The sequence below is a fragment of the Panthera uncia genome, chromosome C2 (genome assembly GCF_023721935.1).
Source record: "Panthera uncia isolate 11264 chromosome C2, Puncia_PCG_1.0, whole genome shotgun sequence".
Lineage (NCBI taxonomy): Eukaryota > Metazoa > Chordata > Mammalia > Carnivora > Felidae > Panthera > Panthera uncia.
In genome coordinates, this window is record NC_064810.1 from 33716988 (window position 1) to 33740551 (window position 23564).

General features: G+C 35.4%; 1 protein-coding gene across 1 annotated transcript in view; it reads right to left on the bottom strand.

The window, feature by feature from the left end:
• The window catches only part of GBE1 (1,4-alpha-glucan branching enzyme 1), a 267235-nt gene that overhangs the window by 46425 nt on the left and 197246 nt on the right, over nucleotides 1-23564 (bottom strand). The gene's annotated exons all lie outside the window — the stretch shown is intronic.

Genomic DNA, 23564 nt, shown 5'->3' on the forward strand with positions numbered 1-23564 from the left:
CATAAAAAGTCTTGAAGAAAGGGCCAAATGAGCTCTGGGCACTTCAAAAAAAAAAAAAAATTCCAACTTAAACTATGGGTGGACAATAGCCAAACCCATCAATCCCTCTACTTATCTACATGATTACAATTGCTATAAAGAGTAAATTCCTATCAGCAAGGCATGGGATAGTGGATGAAGTAAATGGTTAGGTTAAGCATTTTGATAAGAAAGTTGTCAAAATAAAACAAACATAAAACACTCTTAACTATCAATGTTCATATGTACAATATAAGGATAACTTTATATTGCATATACATGTAGTAGAATAAATGAAGACACACTTATAATCCAGTCTTACTAGTTATGCTAAAGAATTAGCATTCTTATATTGAAGGGTAAGGACTTATCTCATCATGCTTTTATTTAAATCAAGAATATGGAAGAACATTTTAAATAAATGAAACATAATCATAAAACTGTATTAAGATAATAAAAGCAACAGTAATTCCTTGAGAACCCTCTGTATACACAGACTCTATGCTAGAATTTTAGAAGTTATTTCAAATAATAGTCACAAAAACCTTCAATATGGGAGGGGACTTTATTCCCATTTTCAGACAATAGTTCAGGAATATAATGTGACTTTCTAAGATTATGCATGTATTAGGTGTCAAGGTTGGTATTCAAAGTTAGATTTGTCTGTATTCTTTCTAGGGTATCTGGCTCTAGGTACTTGATTTGAGCAACATTAGCTGGAAATCTGTTATGAATGTACAGACATTAGGGAAGATAATAAAAAAGTATAAAAAGATGTGTAAGAATGCATTTCCAATTTCACTATCAAGTTTACAAAGAAAGTAAATTTATTACTGACTTGTGCCTTGCATGTTCTGCTATCTGGATGTTACTTCATGTTATAGTTATTTGGTCTCCATGAGGCCTTTAATATCCTGCAGGAAAGCTTTGGTGCTTGAGTTTCCACTTACACTTAGATATATATTTTTCCTTATTGAAGCAATTATTGAATACTATGATTTTTTTGGTGTTGTATCCGCTGTTTTGTTTTTGCCTGTCTCCTTAATAGACGAAGGATAGATACACCATAATTTCACCTCTTATCGTTACTGCCTAATTTAAGTAATAGCAGGCATATATAATACACATTCAAGGATTTATTAAATGTGTTGAAAGAAGAAAATGAAGGAAATCATGTCTGCTTCCTATAGTAGGCTATATATTACTTAGAGTAAGTTTTAGCTTACTTTTGAATACCCAGTTCAAAGCTGAAGGACTCAAATAAAGAAAGTGGGTAACAGATGATTCCTTACTGATTGCAAAATTGGTCTTTAGGAGGGTCATAAGAAAACCCGAGGAAGCTAATAACGATGAGAGAGCTTAGGGCAAGCTGAGAGCAAAATACAGGCTGCTCCCCACCCCCACCAAGGTGGAATATGTGTGATATTCCTCAGACACTTCTGGCTACACAAGAACAAAGGAAAGGGGTTTAAGTGCTTGCCATGTGGAAAACTAAGGCAAATGAAAAATTAAAATTCCTTACTGCCTGCAGTCCATTGACAAGTCCTTGAAACCTGCAGAGTGACCTCCCTCTAGGAGCTCAGCTGCCTGGATGAAGACATTTTGCTGGGGGCAAAAGAGAACCTTGGCTTAACATTGTCCCAATCTCAAGGATCTTGTAAATGTACTTCCTTTATCCCAACTGCCCTGGGATATATGCTGGCAATCATGCTCCAAGCTTATGGACCCCCATATGCATCTGAGGGGTCTCATGACTGAGGTTTTATTAAACTATGATAAATGGTGTTTCCCTAGCAACAGTTAGCCCCTCAAGTCCTGGAAACCTCACTTCCAAAATTCCTTAGAGACTTACCCTAACCTTGACCCCCTCCCAACCTGAGGGTATATATTGAGTTAAGTATCAGCACCCCAGTGCAGCTCTTCCTGCCCAAGGGTCCTGTCCCCATGCTTTAATAAAATCACCTTTTTGCACCAAAGATGTCTCCAAGAATTCTTTCTTGGCCGTCTGCTCTGGACCACCCCACAAGCCCCCCACCACCCCGAAACTTCATCCCTAAGGGGTGGGGAGGGGTAGATAAAGCAGAGCCTATCCACACCATGGGGGGAGGGGGAAGAGTGGATGTAAATCAGGAGAGAAAAGATAAACCATGTTTTTATAGCCCTTTTATTATCTTACCTAATTGTACATTGGCTACTCTGAAAGCCAAGTCAATAAGAATTTCAAATGGTTTCTGTTGCTATGTATACTTTGACCTACATGCAATTTTTGTGGCACAGTTTTGATTTAAAATAAATAATAAAGGTGTAATCAAACCAAGAATAAAACAATGAACAAAACAAATAAGACTAAATAGAGAATAACTGTCACTTTTAGGCAAAAATACAAAAATATTTAAAAAACTAGACATTATTTTCTTAAGAAAATTCATAGCAGCAGGTAGTGGGCTTTGACATTCATTCTGAAACCATTTTGAAGCTGCAGGAAGCAGAGGACCCAACATTTTCTGTAAGGGGGGAGAAGCAGGGGAATAAACCACACTAAGAAAGAGATGGGAAGAGTTTGAGTAATGCAATCTTAGCTGAATTCAGACTTTTTGCAAGCAAATTACAAATGCCTTAGAAAATGGTTTGTTAATGGATAGGATTGTAAACAGTGTTAACGGTTTGCATGTGAATAGGGTACCAGCTGAAAGACTCCACACCTTTTTAGGTGGTAGAAAACAAGTCAAGAAAACAGGAATGTGAAAAATAATATATTGGCTGATTACAAAATTGATTATACACATGCGATTTTGTGGCTATTCTAACTTTAGGTGTAGACTCAAAAGTTTAGTAATGGAGTCAAATTGTGCTATTTTCCCCTACAATTTGCCTATAATTGGGATATGCTACCACTGAGTCAGAGTTGGTGCCTTTTGCAAACATCCATAGTAATAGAGATGAACAGATTTCCCGAATGAATTACCGAGAGCTAAGTAGAGACATTTCAAGGCGAAGCATATAACCACAGGAAATGAGACTGGAAAGAAACCGCTCACTGAAATCCTCATGTATGGCACAAGTGACGTAAATTTAATTCAATCCTGGTCTCATTCCAGGCTAGATGAGCACAAGAACCTCAGGCTCTTTCAAGGCACAGTCTGCTGAAGCTTTCCAAGGTTTCAGTCTCCCCTCCCCACAGCCTTTTTTCTGCAGCCGGCAACTCCAACCCCCTAATAGAGACACTTAACTACCTGCTTAACTTAATCAAAGGACCAGTATCAGTTTGCCTTTGGAAGATGCTTCCCTTGCTCCAAGTTCCTGCCAACAGCCAGTTAGCCTTCTCTGCTTCCCTGCTGTCAGCTCTTGCTTCCTCTCAGGCCACTGGTGCCAAAAAAAATGAGAAAAAAGTTCCAGAGCAGCATGATGGCTTGCGGGGAAACACTGTGAACTTCCTCCCCCAGTAAGAAGAAAAGTTCTCAGTCTTTGCACTGACTGGCTTCAGGTGTCTCTGTCTCTCTCTCTTTCTTTGCTCTGGGTAACACTGGTTTTGAATCAAAAAATATATATATATAATAATGACAAGGTTGTGAATCAGTCTATCAACTGTCTTGAAGGAAATTAAAAGAGAGGGTTCAAAATTACATAAGTCATTTTAATGTCTTAAAAGTAATATTTAAATTATCATACACAAATGTCCCAGAGAGGATTGATACAATGTACCCACCACCTCCATCACTCTCCACATAAACCATAACATTTTCCATTGGTCTGAATCGTTCTCTGCATTTCCATACAAGTTAAAATTCTAAATGAGGGAAACAATTTGGTAAAGAACATAGAAATGAAGCAATACCCATTAGTAATTTAATTAATTTTGTGTTTAACTTTTGTCATACCCAACAATTTCATGAAACTATTCCATTTAGAAATGCTCATCACTATTATTTGTCCCTGGATGAGTAAAGTTTCTGTGCTCTCCTTTGACTTTTATGTCCCAATATTACAGATACTGCTTCAAACAGATGACACATGGTAATATGATCATGGCCAATGTTTCCTGTCTGTACATCTTCTTTCCGGTTAGTCCTTGACTTGTAATGCTTGTTTTTGCCTCCAGAAATCCTGTCTATTCTTCAACAACCAGCTTAAGTATCATCTCCCGTGTCAGAAATGTATGTCTCCTTCAGTCAGAGAAACATTTTTTTCTTGTTTTCTTTCTTTTTGTTTTTTTTTTTTTTTTTTAGCTAGATAAACTGCTTTAAAGAAAAGACACATTTTGTAAGTTCCATTTATGGCTCTGTGTCTAAATTTTGTCCAATAATATACAAGTGAAAGGAACAGCTTTGAATCCAAATGACAGCCCTGCCTTAGTTTAAAGCTAGGTTCTCTTTTCTGCTTATTATGGATCTTTGATAAGAAATACAATTGCTGAGAAGTCTGTTTTGCTTGCTGTTTGCTATGAGCATTGTGAGACCTTTCCTGATTGTAACCCGCTGTAGAATGGGCTGTAAAACTTCCTAAATGTAGTCTGATATGTAATGGAATGAGTGATTGTATACAAACTAACCGGCATTTCTCGCTTCTGTAAACCTGCCTGCTTAGCACATTCCTCACCTACCCCCTTCCCCCTTTCTTCCTCCCGCCACAAGTAAAAAACCTCCCAAACCTCCCCTGTGCTATTTGTCTCTGTCTATAAAAACGCTATACCAACCCTATTCGTGGCCTCTTGTGTCACCGGCGACGAGTGCGCAGAGGACCAGGTTCGAACCTGCAATAAACGACCCTTGCCGCTTGGCTTTGACTTACGACTCTGGTGGTCTTTTGTGGGAGGTTTTGGAACTTCAGGCATTACACAAGCAGAACTGTTATGAGAAGATTGTTTGAAAAGAGCTAATTCAAATGGGAGATACTCACTTTTTGTTCCTCTTCCTTCTTCCTTGTGTGGGAAGTGTGTTTGGTACTCTGACTGGACTATATAGGAAGGGCAGCATTTCAGTTTTGTGCCTTTCATTCTATACAGTGAAATGTTTCTACATATAGATATACAGTTAAGTGAATTTAACGTAATTGTACCAAAAGGCCAAAGGGTGTGACAGATACCTAAGTAAACTTCCATTTGTCAGGTTAGAAAGTATTTGTATAGTGCAGAGGGAAACAATATAAAGTATGCTATTTGCAAAGAACATATTAAAGTCAATCTGAAATAAACATAGTGTATTAAATTTTAAATAACATAAAGAAAACTATTCAGAAATAATGCTATAGTTTGCCTAAAGGGTAAAGAAATATCCAAGAGACTCTAATTATACTAAAAACAAGATTAAAATAAGCAACCAAAATTATGGCATAATAGTTATCTGGGTCCTTCACAAACTGTCAAAGTTTTTCCAAACTTCTTGAAGTTTTACAAAGAATCATTAAATGTGTCAGGTATTTGGGGGGAAAAAAGAAACTTTTAACATTCCAAGTGACAGATGTCAAGACTCATGAATATTTAAATATTCATAAGTTATCAGACATTCTAAACAACTGTCTAGGAATATGTACATATTTGCTTTAATATTATTCCTGGGATCCGTTAAAAAAAAAAAAACCTTATAGGAATAGTGGAGCACAGAATGAAACATGCGAAGAAAGTAAACTCTACTGACTTACAAAACTACATATTCTATTGCTCATTTTTATGCTTTCAAATAATTTTCTGAGTATAAATTATGCCATCCAATAAATAAAGAAATTATCTTTAGAAAATAGGCAAAATTGTGTCATGCAGCAGGGGAAGCATGGGATATAGATATAAAAGACACAAATTTTCGGACTCTGTTTTCCACCTATGATATATAACTTCAAGCATATGACTTTTCCTTACTTGCAACATAGTTAGAACTTGGATTCATCAGGGGTGCCTGGTGGCTCAATTGGTTAAGTGTCTGACTTTGGCTCAGGTCATGATCTCACGATTCATGGGTTTGAGCCCAGCTTGGGCTCTGTGCTGTAAGTGTGGAGCCTGCTTGGGATTGTCTCTCTCTCTCTCTCTCTCTCTCTCTCTCTCTCTCAAATAAATACACTTAAAGAAAAATAATAACTTGGATTTATCAAATACTTATTACATGTGTGACATCACTGAAAACTCTTATCATCATTAAATATTTTAATTGTTACAAGGGCCCAGTAAAATAGGTATCATTACTGTAATCTTTATTTTTGAGATGATAATGACGAGGCACAGAAAGATTAAGTAATGGGCAAAGGTGACACCGATAGGAAGTAAAGCAGCCAGAATTAAAATTTAGGCAGTGTCTCCAAACATAACTCTTAACCATTATGTTATACTGGCTCAAAATCAACATTATAAAAAGGATACTGACTCTGCAGTTTTCACTAAGTGAAATCATGCATGTGAAAATAAGTTAAAACTTTAAAAGTCTAAATAAATGCCACACACATAGAAAATGATGTGGGAGTGCATATGGGAAAAAGGACACGAATAAAAAGGATGCTGTGACTTGGCCACTGGCTGAATGTTAAGAACAAGCAAAAGGAAGGAACAACTAAAATGGATCTTACAGTTTAACCACCTGCTACTGGAAAGAGATGATAATACTAATAGTAATAACAATTCTAAAAAGGCATCAAAATTTGTTCGGGGAGGATTTCAGTTTTGGGTCCAGTGACTTTGAGGAGTTGCAAGACACCACATAGAGATCTCAGGCAGGTAGCTTCAAAATTTGTTTGTAGCTTACAACAAAAGGTTGAATTTTGAGTTGCTGGTTTCAGGATTATCTACATTAAAAAGATGTCCAAAGTCTCAAAGTAGATGAGCTTTCTGAGAAATAAAGACTAGGGAAGACATAAAAGAGGCCCAGGACAACAACTGGGCAAACATGAACATTGTAGGGAGAAACAAGACGAAAAGGAGCCTGTGGAAGAGACAGAGGAGGCACCACTGGTCGAACACAGAAGGCAGGGAAGATAAAACACAAGGAAAGCCAACAGAATCAGGTGAAAAAAAGTTCAGGGAGTGGGTGCAGAAATCTGCAAGCCAATGATGTCTTTGGAAACCAGAGTTTCCCCATTGTATAGAGGGTGGCAAGACACCTGAGTGTGAAATATGAGAAAGCAGGGTTAGCACACATAACTACATCACGAAGTGTCGCAAAGTAGTAGAGGGAAAACAGATATTAGCTTCAAAGGTTAGTAACCTATTCCTCAATTTGTAAAACGTGCATTTATACATTTATATATTTATTTATTATTTATTATTTATTTATTTATTTATTTATTTATTTATTTATTTATTTTTTGGAGAGAAACAGAGTGCCCGTGGCGGGTAGGGGCAGAGAGAGAGATGGGGACACAGAATCCGCGGGCTCTGGGCTCTGAGCTGCCAGCACAGAGCTTGACACCGAGCTTGAATCCACGAACTGTGAGATCATGACCTGAGCTGAAGTTGTACACTTAACTGAGCCACCCAGGCACCCTGTAAAACGTGCATTCTAAAGCAGTGTTTAAATTTGTTCTGATATTGTCTCAGATTCATTTCTTATTTTATTATAACTATCAAAACAGTTTTAAAAAGTGTGTATCAAAATCATGGTGAAAAGGACTACTCCAGTCCAATGCTTACTATGGATATTGCATGTTTCCAGGCACTGCAAATGGAAACATTTTATTTAAGAACAATTCAAAAACAAAAACAACTTGGGTGTCACTAATGTGTATCATCAATTTCCAGAGGAAATGCTGCTTGGTATGAAATATCTTGTGCTAAGGGTCAGAAAAGAGCAAATATACTGATAATTATTTTTAAAATGCAAAAAGAATTTTTTTCTACCAGTAAGTCATAATAATTATATTTGCCTTTTACAATTAATCTTTCCAATATAAAACAAGGTATCACTAGGAAAATACTCCTGACTCATAAGAAAACAAGTATTCTGTGTACCCAAGTTTACATTAATAGAAAATATTGGGAAACAAGACTGTTTATACAAATGGATTTCAATGTTAAATGCTAATGTGTATAATGATTATAGTATTTTCTTCTCTAAGAAACTAATTTTCACAATATGCTTATAATAATATAGAGATATTAGAACTGTTTCTAATTTAAACATGTGACCTACAGTCAACTGATTAAATATGAATGGATATCCTTGCTTTTACTAAAAAAATGATGGGTGTCTACAGGAAGGAAAATTAGAATTTAAAAATTGTCTCTCTTTATCTTAAGCTGTCTTGGCCTTTGATGTTATATTTGCTCAGGCAACTCTTGCCCTCGTTTAGTCAGGGGCAGCATATACTGGCTGGGGAAAGAGAAAAAAAGCAAAGAATAAAAGAATTAAGTTGGAAGTAAGCTGGCAGCAACTGAAGAATTCCTCCCCCACCCCTCACTTTCAAAAACATTTAAAACTTAAACCTGTTCATTTTTAGTTACTTGAGAAATATTTTCCAAGGGAATAAGAACTCATCAATACCTGTTGGGAAAAATAAGAAGCCAAAGTCTTCGTTTTATTTTACACGATAGAACATTGAGTCACACGGGAATGGCTGAACTGGGACTCAAGTCTTACCTGTCTATCCTACATGTAGAATGTACACATCAAACCAGAAAACTGAAATGATTATCTTGGAGACAGTTTTAAGAAACAGAACCCAGTAGACAATACTTGAGTAGGAGGCCCCAGGGGTGACAATGAATAATACAGTATTTAGTGTTTTTCAACCTTTTTGTCATTATTGCCCCCCACTCCACACTCACTCTGGAGCCTTTTCAGACATTTTTTTTTTTTCTAATTGCTTCCACCTCACAAAATTTAAATACTACAGATCTACCGTGTATGTGTTTATATGCTGCGATGCTCTGGAGGGCAAAAAAAACTATCGTAATATCTAAGATTATTATTAATTATATTTTGCCCTCCTCTAAAATCAATTTTTACTCCCTTCAGGATGATATCACTCCTACTGAAAATGAGTGAAAAACGCATGTGTATGAAACCAGGCAGCTAGACATGTTGCTGGAAATGGGTATACATGGTTTCTATGTATAAAAGGTGCACATTGTCTGTGTAAGGTAGTCAAGGAATTGTTTAATTATATATCTTCCAAGAACATATAAAAAGATCCTACCTTGCCATGTGATTGCCACCCCCTGGAATTTAGTTCCATCAAGCTCTCTTCAGGAGCTGTCCCAAAGATCTGGTTCCAACAATATTGAGATCAACTAGCAAATATCATAGTAGTAGCTTTCTAACTTTGTAACCAAAAGAACATGTTCGACTATTTTTATTTATTCTGCTGACATTTATTTGGCCTCATTTGTAGGAGAACCCACATACAGAAAGAATAAGTCTCCAAATTAAAAGACACACACACAGAGATTACTATTAGTTCATAGAGCTTTCAGAAGACTCTTGCTTTAATAAATAAAATGTCTTTCAACAAGCCAATAAGTGGATTTTTTAAAATGTACCAGGGTTATAAATTTTTATATGTTCAACATGTGATAATTAAGTTCTCATGCCATACTACTATTTTAAGGCTAAAGCTAGGGATAAAATAAGCTGATCCTCAAAACAGTATTTTTAAGTGCACAACATTTTTACATTATAATAAAGCAGAAGGAAAGTTAAGAAAATACAAGATGTGGAGTGACTTTTTAACCACATACCTTAATTAACTTTTTTTTTATTAAACCATAGATAATTTATTGGAATGATAATCCACGATATCTGGATGTTTTCTTTGTGGAAAGGTGCTATTAAGGCTGACTAGTGTGGTGGGAAGGCAAGACCACAAAAATAACTCAGTGTGACAAGCACATATTAAATTTATTTACCCACATTATCAGTTTGTTACTAAATATAACATGAAACTTTAACTCATGACCCATACATAATGAAGCATGACATCTATATGATTAAAGGATCGAAAAGGTATGGATTATCTAGATTTTGAAACTTTTATTTTTCTCATCTCATCTCCCCATCACAAAATGGTCATCTCAGCAAATGTCAAAATGAGACCTTTCCATGAGAGTAGTTTTGGGTGTGTTGGTGAAGATCAAATACCTATCATCTTATGTTATTGAAAGTAATTCATAAGAGCCCATTTAGACCATGGTGTGCAAACAAAATTGCAAAGCTGTTTCTGGGTGATTTCTCCCAAGCTAAAATTCCTCTATAAAAATTGAATGTTGACTTATATTTTTAATAATAATAGTTTAAGATTTTTAGTTAAATGCCAATGGATTTCTTTAATGTGTTTTTAAAGGGAAGATAACTATTGCAGAAATTTCTACAATATAGTTATATAAAGTATAGTTATGCTTTAAAGTTACACTATTATTCTTTTTTCATTTGTAGTTTCTGCTTCTACAGGTACAACTTACTTACACAACTTTATTATATGAAAATGTTTCCATGAAAGATAAATCAGGTGATAATTCTTTACTATATCACAGCGCTCTTCAACAAAGCGTTTTCAATTACACCCCAAAGTATTCATTTTCTGAACTCTAAATTGAAGAAAAATTTTCCAAATGGTAGTTACAGTATAATGTGAGTTATACCTATACTACCACATATTTTTAAAACTACATAAATCAGACACCTGGAGCATTTTTGAGTTATGAAATAAAGTGCACAGGTTGATTCAAACTTGCTCACCCAAAGAAACACATCTCTTAAATGGTCCACATAGGACAAAAAACCCTAAGTGTTTGGTTACAGAGGATGCAGTGAAAATAACTTACCTAAGTAATATAATGTTATTTTTATTTAATATTACATAACTTAGAGAGAGTTGACCATTAAATATCTCTTTCATTTCAGTTAATAATCTGAATGATGCTAGTATCTGTGTGGCCCTGAAAAATGTCCACTTTATTTTCTTCATAATCTTCAGAAAAATATTACTCAAAAAATGAAGTAAATGATTTTGAGCCCATGCACAGGGGATACATCTAATTTACACAGTGATGTGAACAGTGTGGAAAGAATTTAGACCTACAATTTTAAACCAATTTTAAAGAATTCCGGTAGCAGAAAATCTCGCAGTGCTATATTTAGTTTGAGGTGACTGCCCCTCAAATCTATCTTTCACACTTTTAGTTGAGTAACATATCTAAACTGTGGATCTGACTCTGTCAATCTCCTATAAAACCCTTCACTAGCTCTCTAGGACTTGGCCTCCGCTTCCATCTACAGCCTTCTCTCTTACCACTCATGTTCTAAATTAATGGGTCCCTCATTCAGTTTCACCTTCTTAGCTTTGTGTAGGTACCACTCCAGTGAGGGATCAGGATAGAGAGGAAAGGGATACTTCCAACTCAACCCTTCTCACCACAGTGAGCCTCTCCTGACAGCCCAAACCCTTCCTTTCCTATCATTTCAGTGTTCTTCCAGAACTTGCTCTGTGCAGAATGTTCAGGTAACAGATGTCACCTAACACACTTATCTCCGTCTGCTTTGTCTGTAAGCAAAGGGGACTAACAAGTGATTTGTAAAATTGGCTCACAATTTGGAAATAGGTCACTTTCTCCCTTGATTTGTGTTATAGATCACCACACAACATGAAATTTGGTGTGCTGTTTTCCTCTTTGATTCATGTCCTTTGAATGAATGTCTCTGGTCAGAGATCTGCCAACACTACCACCCATCTCAGCATTCATTTCAGATAAAGTAATAATACTGGCTTGTATGGGGTAGTGTGTTTTAGAGGCGGACAGAGCTGGGTTCAAATTCTGACTCCTGTATTAAAGATTTAACCTTTCATTTTCCTCATGTGTGAAATGAAGGGAATCATTCCTACTTCTCAGGGTTGCAGGGCTGCAATTCAGACTTAAATGACATAAGTAAAACATTTAGCATACTGCCTTGCTCAGGGTAAATGTTCAAGATGTAGCTATTTTAAGAACAGTATGCTCAAAGACACTAATGTGACAATAACATGTCAAATGAAGACAAGTCACTCAAATAATCCGCATCCCGCAAACCCTCAAGGAAAATATATTCTCAAAGAGAAACCTATGTTTCTCTAGTGAAAAAAATAAAAAAGACTATGTTTTCCAAAGAACTTAGAAAATATAAATTACTATTCTTTACTATTAACGGAGATTATTGTATATGGTTCACCTTCCTGCTTTGTTTTGGGAGTAAGCTGGGGTAAGGTAAGACTCAGAAAATGATTTAAAGTTTTAGAGACAAAGGAATTTATCTTTTAAATTCTTGTCTCCTTTTGGCAAGTAGCTTAGGAGAAAGGGTGCCACAGCAGATTATTTGTGTTTAGAGCACTCACAACCACATAGCTCACCAGCTCTAGCAATGCAGAATCAATCACATTTTGCATCCTATGGTCATAAGGTATTTACAATCCGCTTGAATAGTACTGGAAGAATCAGCATTTACTCTTTGAGCTAAACAACAACAACAACAACAACAACAACAACAAAACTTTCTGATCAATTCTTTTTGGAAGGAAGATCTACAATTTCATAAAAACCTCTAGAAACCTATGGAAAATGCTAAGAGACTATGAGCCAAATAATAAAACTTACTATGTAATAAAACTGGAAAGGAGGGAATTAGTGAAGGTAGCAAATAATTCAAGAGCCTAACACCACAGAAGAACTATTTTGAAGCATGAAGAAAATACATACCATGGGATGGGGTGGGTTGAGTGGGATGCTATTCATTTACTGTCATCTCATTTGGGAAGATTCCATCAATAAGATGGGGTTATCACTTAAATAGATCTTTGGGTTGGATTGGGAGAAGGCTTAATTGAAGATATAAGACTAAATTAGAAATTCAGGGCTAGGTATAATGCCCATTATATATTAATTTATCTTTTCTCACATCTCCTAGGATAACATCCTATTCGTCCCTTCTTAGAAAGACAAGCAATGTGATAGAGGATCCTGGACCTAGCTGATTTTCTGAATTTAGGGGAAGCTCTGGCAAGACACTGAAGCTCATGAAGTGAGGTTTTGGAATTGTTCCAAAATGTTAGGTAATACAGTAATAAAGAAGGTTTGATACAATTTCTGTATTTATGAAAATTGTTAAAGTAGATAGTGCTGCAAACTCAACCATCTACAGCTCAACAATGGAGCTGGTGAGGTTTATATACTAGGGGTCTCCTTCTAATCCAGGGCTATGTAAATAGTGAGTCCATTCAGTGGTATGTATATGTTTATCCATGTGTGTTTACATATACATATGTGTATATATTCAGTGTGTGTGTGTGTGTGTGTGTTAGCCTAAGAGCAAAGAATTCAGATACTCATTTTATTTTTTTTTATTTTATTAAAAAAAAATTAACGTTTATTTATTTTTGAGACAGAGACAGAGCATGAACAGGGGAGGGTCAGAGAGAGAGGGAGACACAGAATCCGAAACAGGCTCCAGGCTCTGAGCTGTCAGCACAGAGCCTGACATGGGGCTCGAACCCCCGGAACGCAAGATCATGACCTGAGCCGAAGTCGGACATTTAACCGACTGAGCCACCCAGGAGCCCCTCAGATACTCATTTTAGAAGAAAAAAAAAAAAGTGCTCCTTTCACCGGGGCTTATTCTAAGATCCAGGCCTACTGTATTATTTTGTTCAATTAGGAAATATGCCATGTGGCCTCCAAGTTGAAATTCCTATTTGTGATTACCTCACCTTGAGGAGATAGAGATGAAAAGAAAAACAAGTGCCTTCCTATACACAGGAATTTTCTTTTTTTATGATGATATGATGATAGACCTTCACTAGGAGAAAGATCAATGTCCTCGATGGTAGGTTCTGGTTTAAAGTTCATAACACATGAGGGATAACATTGCACAGATTAGCATGTTGTGCACGGAAAAAACTTTATTTTACCAACAAGTCTTTGTAATGAAAATAAACAAGTAAACTGATGACAATAATTAATATCTGCACTTTTCTGGCAGGGATTTGTAGAAATAAACCAAAGAGAAAAGTTCCTGTCTGGTATAAAGGGCTTAGAGGAAAAGGACCAGATAGCAGTAGACCTTGCAGTGGATTCCACCCCACTGCTCTCTATCTGGAACTTCAGGAGGAGGTCAGCCCAGCTGAACAGCAGTTCAGGGAGAACCACTGACACCACACACACGACAACCACCGACAACTACACACATCCCCAAAGAAGAAATGCAGGGACCATATAAGTATCCTACCCTGAGAACAAGGCTGAAAGAATTAAGAACAGAGAGTTAGGTTCAGTTGGTTCTTTGTTCCTCTCAAAATCCAGATTTCTAGTAGGCTCTTTTCCTATTGTAAAGGTGTGATGTACTCAATTTGGTCAATGTGAGTAGGCAATAGGAAAAATGTGCACTAAGTTACATTAGAAGCATTTCCCATTAAGCGAACACGTAACGTTTCTTGAAAGTGACTCTTCTCCCAGGTTATGATCCCCAGTGAAGATTTGAAGGTTCTTTTGTGAAAAGTAACCTGGCAGAAAGAACATGTCCAGGACCGAGGAGGGCATTTAATTCCATGGGGAGAGCAAGAAGAGATTCCATCTGCTAACTTCCAGGGATTCTGGATCTGTCTGTTCCATAGTATGGACCTATCTCTGGCCCAATCTTTTTTTTTTTTTTTTTTTTTCCCCATTTCCCTCAATCAGTTGAGTGTATCTCTGTGTTGTATCTCCACATATTAAAACCACTTGGTGAGTTTTATAAAAATTATTACTGTTAGAAACTCACACTCAGTGACTCTAGCTCAAATAGTTGGTATGGGGCTCAGGCTTCACTATTTAAAGCTCCCTAGGTAACTGTAGCTGTACTTCCTTAACTCTTAGCACAATGTCAAACTCATGGTAAGTTCTCATCGAATACCAGCTAAAATTGGTTATCAGTGTGCTGTGAATCAAACTGGAGCCATTACTTTCAAGTCTATGCCATTTAAAATAGATGCTATTTGTGTCTCTGAGCATTTAAACAGGGCTTCGTGCCATTCACAACTGCTCATATTGAGAATTTTGCAGTTTTTCACAGCTCAGTTTTAGAGACATCTACTAGTCTTGTTACATTCAGTAAACTTGCCCCAACAAGCTAGGAGAAAATGCCAAAAATTAGCACTCCTACTGTTCAGGAGAGTGTGTTTTGTCTTCCTATAACTGCTTCAATTCCAGCGCTTAGCAGGAAGACATTTAAATTTTTATTGTATTCCTATCTATCAGAAAAAAATAAGAATTTACAAGTTTGACACTAAACAATCACAGATGGAAGATTTGAAGTAAGATCACACATTTTACACTGAAGTATAATGTAGCTATCAGTAAATGCAGACTGACAGGACAAAATCCACCCAACTTTCCCCGTGACTTTAGGGAGAATGTAGCATCTTCATTGAAGAATGTCCCGCAAAATTTCAAATGTCAAAATACAATATAATATGTTGAGAAAATTCTTCAAATTTAGTAATAGAAATTTCATGATACTGCTGAGAGAGAAAATTGCCAGTTTGTAATTATGCCTCTTTCTCCACAGGTATCACTCATTACAGAAACTATAATAACATCATGGTAATGAGATTCCTAAACAAGAAAGTAGTAAAAACACATGCACACATATCAGATGACCCACATTATGGACAAAATATAGTTTGCTCTCTATTGTCATGATTTTAGTTTGTTCATAAATAGAGCAAACCATGTGAGAGAAAAGCAGAAAAAGGCTCTGATTTAAATTTTACCTATTGATATAAATATATTGGAGAAAGCTTCTTGATACTAAGCAGGAAAATTCCAGGAGCACCCTCAATCGTATTTGCTTTGCTTGCTTACAGGAAGTCCAAGTCCAGCCTTCTGGTCGTTAACTTACAGTTGGACTCACTACCCACCATCATCTGTCCCAACTATTCTTCTCTGCCCCCAACATCCTTCTCTTGTGCCTTCGATGATTTCTGTTATATAAACAGAGAACTTTCCCATATCTTGTACATCATCTTAGAATTCTCTTTACTTCCTAGCCTTAAGAATCACCTGAGACTCTTTTAAAAATTCCAAAGATCAAGCTATGCCCAAGACCAATTCAATCACAATTTCTAGTATTTTTTTAAACTCCACACATTATTCCAATTTTAAGAACCAGTGATTTATTGGTTCTCTATTATATGAATTATTTTCTAATACTTTCAAAACTTGTCCCTCTTTTTGACAGATGCCTGACAAAATCCTTCATGATTAACCATGCCTTCTAGAAAAAGAGTCACACAATCAAAAGGCTGACTCAATTTATAGTCTTGACTACAAATCTGAAAAATATCATTCAATATTACCTGTATATCCTACTATGGTTCCTTCGTATTTGCACACCTGGAGTGATGTATTTCATGCTTCTACTTTTTTCTCAAATGTCACTTATTCCTTCCACACTCAGATGATGACCTCACTTGAGAGTATAAAGCTAGCAAGCCTGAACTCTTTGACTTCACACAACTCCACTTACAAACAACTTACACTTCTATCCAGAAACTGACATGGAAATAATGAATTTAACTTGAATGAATGAATGAGCAAACACACCAACGAGTTCGAGTCTCACCGGTTCCAGATTATTTCTGACATTTCAGTTTATGCATTAACATCTGATGTCATGGGGAATATTGTGTTTTATGATTACAACATCGGTTTTCAGTTTTCTAGACTATTGTGCTGTGTTATATTAGTGAAACATTACTAGTTTTGTTGATTTAACTCTGCTAGTTCAGTATTTTTTAAATGAGAAATTTGAATCATTTATGTGTTGAGATATACCCAGAGAGTTATATGCAGCATTAATATTTCAAATTGAATGAAGGTGTACTCATTTAGAAAATGTTCTTCTATAACACTATCCCCAAGAGGAAGAAAATGACAACCGAGAAAGCAAAGCTTCTGTTGCAAGAATAATTCTTACTTTAGTTCAAAGGCTTTCTGAACAAGTGGAATACGAACATGCCAGTACTGAAAGTGATGCATTCACTCTGCATTTGAATCTCTATCTATAGATGATAAAACTAAAGTAGATGAAGTCAAATCAGAGGGGAAAACAAAACTTCCTTTGAAACAAAACTGGCAGCAAGCTCCCAATAAAAAGATTTGCAGTCCCTATCCTCCCCACCCGCCCCCCCCAAAAAAAAGGTATTTGAAAAGATTTTCTTAAAGCTATTCCATAAGACACCTGATTACCTGAAAATGAAGAAAATATTTGGAGTTAGTTGTTTCAGGTAACTTTCTCTTTACCACTGCCTAGTCTAGGACAGGGTTACAGAGAGCTTTCTGAAAATCCACAACATTTTTCACCAAAACCAGCTTGAAATTCAGTGATGGCAACATTTTAATGCAATTTATTTTTGAAATTTACATTTAAAAAACTATTAAATGATATTATTTCATTTTCAAATTTAGGGTTAAATTTTCTTCATTTACTTTGTATAGCTGATTCTTAAAATTACATTCTGCCAATATTTTAAATCTGCAAGGTATGTGGTTAATGCTTAGATTTTAATTTATGTTCTACTTGATATGGTGAAATGTTTATATACATTTATATTTAAAATTAATTACTTTCTTTTCTTTTTCTAAACAGTCTTTAATAAAAAATACTATCAATGATATTATTTTGGCATTATATGAAATTAATACTGTGGTAGTTCCCCTTATCTTCAGGGGATATTTTCCAAGAGTCTTAGTGGATGCATGAAATCACAGATGGTACCAAATCCTACATCTACTATGTTTTTTCCTATATATACATACATACATACCTATAATAACATTTATTTCATAAGTTAGGCACAATAAGAGATTAACAAGAATAACAAATAATAAAAGAGAACAATTATAGCAATATATTCTTCATATATCTTTCTTCATATATCTTATTGTACTCTTTCTTCATATAGCCTCTTCTTCATATATCTTATTGTACTAACGCTTTTTCCTCTTGTTATGATGTGATATGATAAAATGCCTACATGATGAGATGAAATGAGGTGAATGAAAGTAGGCAATGTGACACAGCCTTAGGCTACTATTGACTCTGACAATAGGTTCAGAAAGAGAATCATCTGCTTCCAGATGGAACTGGGTGGTAAACTGAAACTGTGGAAAGCAGAATTGCAGATAAGGGGGGCGGCACTGTACCCCCATTGAGGTTTTTCCCTAGTGTTGTGATCACTGAACATAGTAGCACATGTACTTGCCTGCCCACACCTCTTTATAGCAATTCCTGATAAGTCACATGGTGAGGTCATGTGACTACTCCCTCTCTTTCAGAAGACTGGATTAGGAAACAGTAGTACTTCCAAAAGAACCAAATAGTCACCAGAAAACTGGGCAAAACATATCCTTATCCTCACTTCTCCTTTGAATAGCTTTAGCAGTTTATCCACATGCAATTAACATATACTTACTGAGGTTATCTTATATGTATAGCAGATATTTTTTATATTTATTTTTAAACTATCTATTAAGCATTCTTTTTTTTTTTAAATTTTTTTTTCAACGTTTTTTATTTATTTTTGGGACAGAGAGAGACATAGCATGAACGGGGGAGGGGCAGAGAGAGAGGGAGACACAGAATCGGAAACAGGCTCCAGGCTCGAGCCATCAGCCCAGAGCCTGACGCGGGGCTCGAACTCAGGGACCGCGAGATCGTGACCTGGCTGAAGTCGGACGCTTAATCGACTGCGCCACCCAGGCGCCCCTATCTATTAAGCATTCTTAAACAACCAATGATTATAATGGTAGCAAAGGTTTATCCATATAGATTACCAATAATCTTATATCTTATTTTTCTAATCTGTATTCTTTCAGTTATATTATAAACAGAGGGGAAAAAAAAAAATAAACCATAAAGCCATTCAATCATGAATACCGGGTCTTCCTTGCTGAAGAATTCATGATAATTTAAAGTGATGACAACCATATTTTTTCATTAAAATTTCCAATCAATGAATGATCACTCATTTCATTTCCTTAGACCCCAGTTTTTTCATTTATTTGAGGTTTACTATTCCAAAATGACCTAGTCCTACTTAGACTTACTGATTTCATTATAGAGCTTTCTTGTGCCTTTCTATTCTAATCTAACTGAAGTAGCTCATAAATTCTACCGACAATCTTTTAACCCAGTTTCCTACATATTTATATGACATTTTCTACTTATCTCTATCACTGTATCTAATACATGTGGTAGTATAAAGACACTTGTCTGTTTACTTGTCTGCATTCCCTTTTGAGTTTTGAGACCTTGAGGGCAAGAGCTATTTTTCAACTCAGAATATCTTCCACTTAGCAACACTTGGTACATAGTAGATACATATAAACTTTGAAGAATGAAGGAATTTTATAAATTGTGTTAAAACACATTCTAGAATGTGTTATGAATATGTTAAATTTATAGTTTAAATTGATACATATCTCAAATTTACTAACTTTTAAAACTGAATTTGCTTTAAGTTAATCTGCCTTCTTTCTCTCTCTTTCTCTCTGCTTCTGTGTACATAGAAATTCTCTGTACAGGCATGTCAGAAAAACGTATTAAGTTTTATCTAATGCACAAACTAACATGCAAACGCCATATAAGAGATAATAATAAATGCTAACCAATCAATATATATCCTAGAAATCATCCTAGAAATTAAAACTAGCTGAGGTTACCCTCAGACCTCCTCATACATGAAAGATAAGGTATTTGGGTAGCAATATTCAATGAATGTCACTATGAATTGAAAACAAAAAAAAATGTATTATTTAGTCTTAGTGAGACTAACTACAGAAATGGCTTAATTTACCACATATATCAACTTGGAAAATGTCATTTGATTTTTAACAAAGAATTCTTATTTTACTGATGTTTTAAAGAGGAAATGAATTAAACATTTTAATAAACTTTTATATTAAACAACGTACCATCAAGCAAAATTATAAAACAATGCTCTTAGATGAAATTGGAACATCAGTATCTGGGACCTATTTATTTAATGGAATAACTAAAAATATTAAAAATAGCTAATTAAAAATAGTGAACTAAAAATAGTTAATTTTATTTTATTTATTTTATTTTTTATTTAAAAAAAATTTTTTTTTCAACGTTTATTTATTTTTGAGACAGAGAGAGACAGAGCATGAACAGGGGAGGGGCAGAGAGAGAGGGAGACACAGAATCTGAAACAGGCTGCAGGCTCTGAGCAGTCAGCACAGAGCCCGATGCGGGGCTCGAACTCACGGGCCCCCAAAATTGTTAATTTTAATTGAAACTTAATTTAAATAAAAGTTAACTATGAGCTATGTGCCCCTGGCAATATTCTGAGTCTTGTATCTATATTAAATCACTTTACCTTCAAAACAATCCTCTGTGGCAGGCGCTGCTCCATTTTACCACTGAACAAAGGCCCAGAATGGTAATGCGTCCTACACAAGTCACACAGCTAGAAATCTTGGATCCCACTCAGATAGTTTTCTTAACCACTATGATCTACCTCTTCCTAAAAGATATTCATTAATTATACTTTGGTGGCTAATCTACATATTGACATAGATTCTTTTTTTTTTTTTTTCTTAAATATTCTCAAACTGGAAATCAGAAGAAAGAGACAACTGACAAGCTGCTGTCATTTTCTGGCTGTACAACATTAGTTGTGTCTCTTTACCTTCGTTAATTACAGTTGCAGCAAAATGGGACTTGTGACATTGACCTAGCACACCTTAATACTTGTCTAACTTTCTCTCCAGGTTTCTTTTGAACTAAGAAAGCGCTAAGTTAGATGATGCATATGAAAATGCTTTAGAAAGTATAGAATGTTATGCCAATATAAATTTACTTTTATTCATATTTATTATTTTATCTCTTGTATGATCAGTGATATAAAAATATAAAACATTTGAAAATAATTTAACCATCCCTGCTCCCCTCTCCTGTATTTGATTCTTTCATGACTGCATTGTAGAAGAATAAGAAATATAAATGTATTTATTCATAACTAATTAAAAAATAATCTAGCAAATAAAAAATTCACAGCAAATATTGTTCTGCTTTAAACAGAGTGAAAGAATTTGTTGAAATTCAAAATTGTTCTGCTTTAAACAGAGTGAAAGAATTTGTTGAAATTCAAAATTGAAGTATATAAGGCAAAAAAACAAGCAAAACAAAACAAGTCAGCCAAATTGGTATCATTCTGAAAAAAGTCAGTATTGGCCTTAATGATTTGTGATGAATAGAATACATATCTAAGTGCCTAATGAATTTATGTACAATGTTTTAATAAAAAAACTATAAAAATGTGTTTTCTTTTCTTAATTCATTCTTCTTCTACTAAAGGAAAATAAAAAAAAAAAAAATTCCAGAAAGCTAACAAGTTTAAAAATGCCTAAAATATGAATAAACAACCAGATTGCTCCTCAGTCTTAAAAAAATTTCTTAAATTGATCTTTTTAAATATTAATTTCTTATATGCCACTTGAAAAAAAATTACTCTACTTACAACTACAACTGGTGATTGCAGCTAATGAACTACTGCTAAAAATATTACAAGGTAATATTTTATTTATATATACATCTACCTATTTATTACATACATATACATCTACCTGATATCCTTTTTTAGAAAAATGTGGAAGCCTTGTGATGTGCTGCTAGATATTATGCCAGACTAGTTCCTGGAGATATAATAGTGAATAAGATACAGATGACCCCTATTTTCACTGAGTTTTAAATTTACCAAGGGAGTCATATATTTAATAGTTTTTCAAATGTAATTTTGTTAAGTGCCATGAAAGGTAAGGATGGGGTAATATAAAAATGTGTAACAGGGGAAACTGGTGTAGCATGAGGCTTTAGGGAATGCTTCCCCAAGGCAATGAGATTTGCAGAGGAAGGATTTGGTCAGGTATGGGAGGGGGTGTTTGAGTGGAATGATTTCAAGAAAGGAGAACTGCAAAATGTATAGAGCTCAGAGTGGAAGGAGGTTGGTACATTCAGTGAACTGAAAGAAGGCTTGCTTGGCTGGAGCAGAGCAATCAACAGGGAGACCCACAGGAGACCATTCATGCGAGACTTACAGGTCAGCTGGAGGGCACTAGTCATTGAAGCCATTAAGCAGGACAGTGACATGATCAGGAAATGGAAAAAGAAAATATTTGAAGTCATGATAGCTCATAGGGAAAGACTTCATAAAACAACATCAATAATCAGAAATTATAGAGCTACTCGGAGATTATTGATTTTAAAGTTTGCACAGAAATGCTAGATTTAGATAATAAGACAGATGGAATAAAAAAAAATAGCTGTTATACTGGTGTTAAACATTAGAAGCCATTTGTTTTAAGGACACAAGAATAAAACGTCAAAGATCTTAGTTCTCTATCAAAGAATAATTTCAAGATTAGATTTGATACCACAAATATGCTCATTTTATAGGCCTTATAGAAAGAGGTGTTAGAAACAATTATGTTTCTTTATTGTTACTATGGGAAGAGTTTCCAAAACAGAACAGATGCTCAGCCTGTCTTAGGAGGGATATATATTTCACAAAGCTTATGAGTTACTGAGATTTGTTAATGTCCTGGCTGTCCAAGACCCATTTTTACCATTATGGAATATACACCAAGACTCAGGAAATCATTCTTATTACGAATTTGCATCAGACCTTTCTTATTTAAAAGTTATCAACATTTATTTAACTAGGACCATTAAGCTCCATCATCTGTGGATAGACCGTTTTACTCTGAAATTTGCCTGAAGGTTCTGTTATGCGCTTCAGGCTAGAACTGTCTTTGGCAAAGAAGGATAGTCTCAGGTAAAGGACTTTATTAAGTACTTCAAACTACTGACGCTCTCTACTCAAAGGTACAGCCTCTGAGTTGACAATGCTTACACAATTTCCAGACTAAAGCAGTAAACTGAGTCAGGTTACTAGAGTTCTTGAATGCAGTGGGTTTCTAGAATTAATGACTTAGGACCGAATTAATGACATAGGACTGGCTGCATAAACTCAGAGATGTTCTTTTATTTCGGTTCTCTGTTTGGAAAACTGTTTCATTTCCACACATACAAGGAAGCCCTCTCAGTTTCTATTTAAGCTTAGACTGTAACAACTTAATTAACTGCTTTTATAAATGAAATGAAACATTAAAAAAATCTCACACTAAAACCTCAGCTCTCCTTACATGGTGACACAGTTATTTACATACATTCATGGATTCTATCTTTTTCTCAGGATATAATTGAATGAATTGACTGCAACTAAGGCCTTACTAGGATGGCTATATTTGTGGACAATGTTCACAGAGTCAGGGAGGACCAGTTGCTTTTAAGCAACTGAGGATGATTTTACTTATGGATATCATGCCTGCAAAGTCCGCTCAGGAAACCTGGCCTGTGGCATGGCTGACACAATGCAGTCCCTCAGGTCAGGAAGGTCACTTCCAGACAGTTTAGGAATATTAACAAATTTCTGTGATCCTAAGAGGAGAGGAATACACCCAAGGGTACAGTCCATACGGGTGAAATCTGGTGCATAAAGGGTTGGGCTTGTTAACCTCAAGTTAGCAAACAATAGAGACT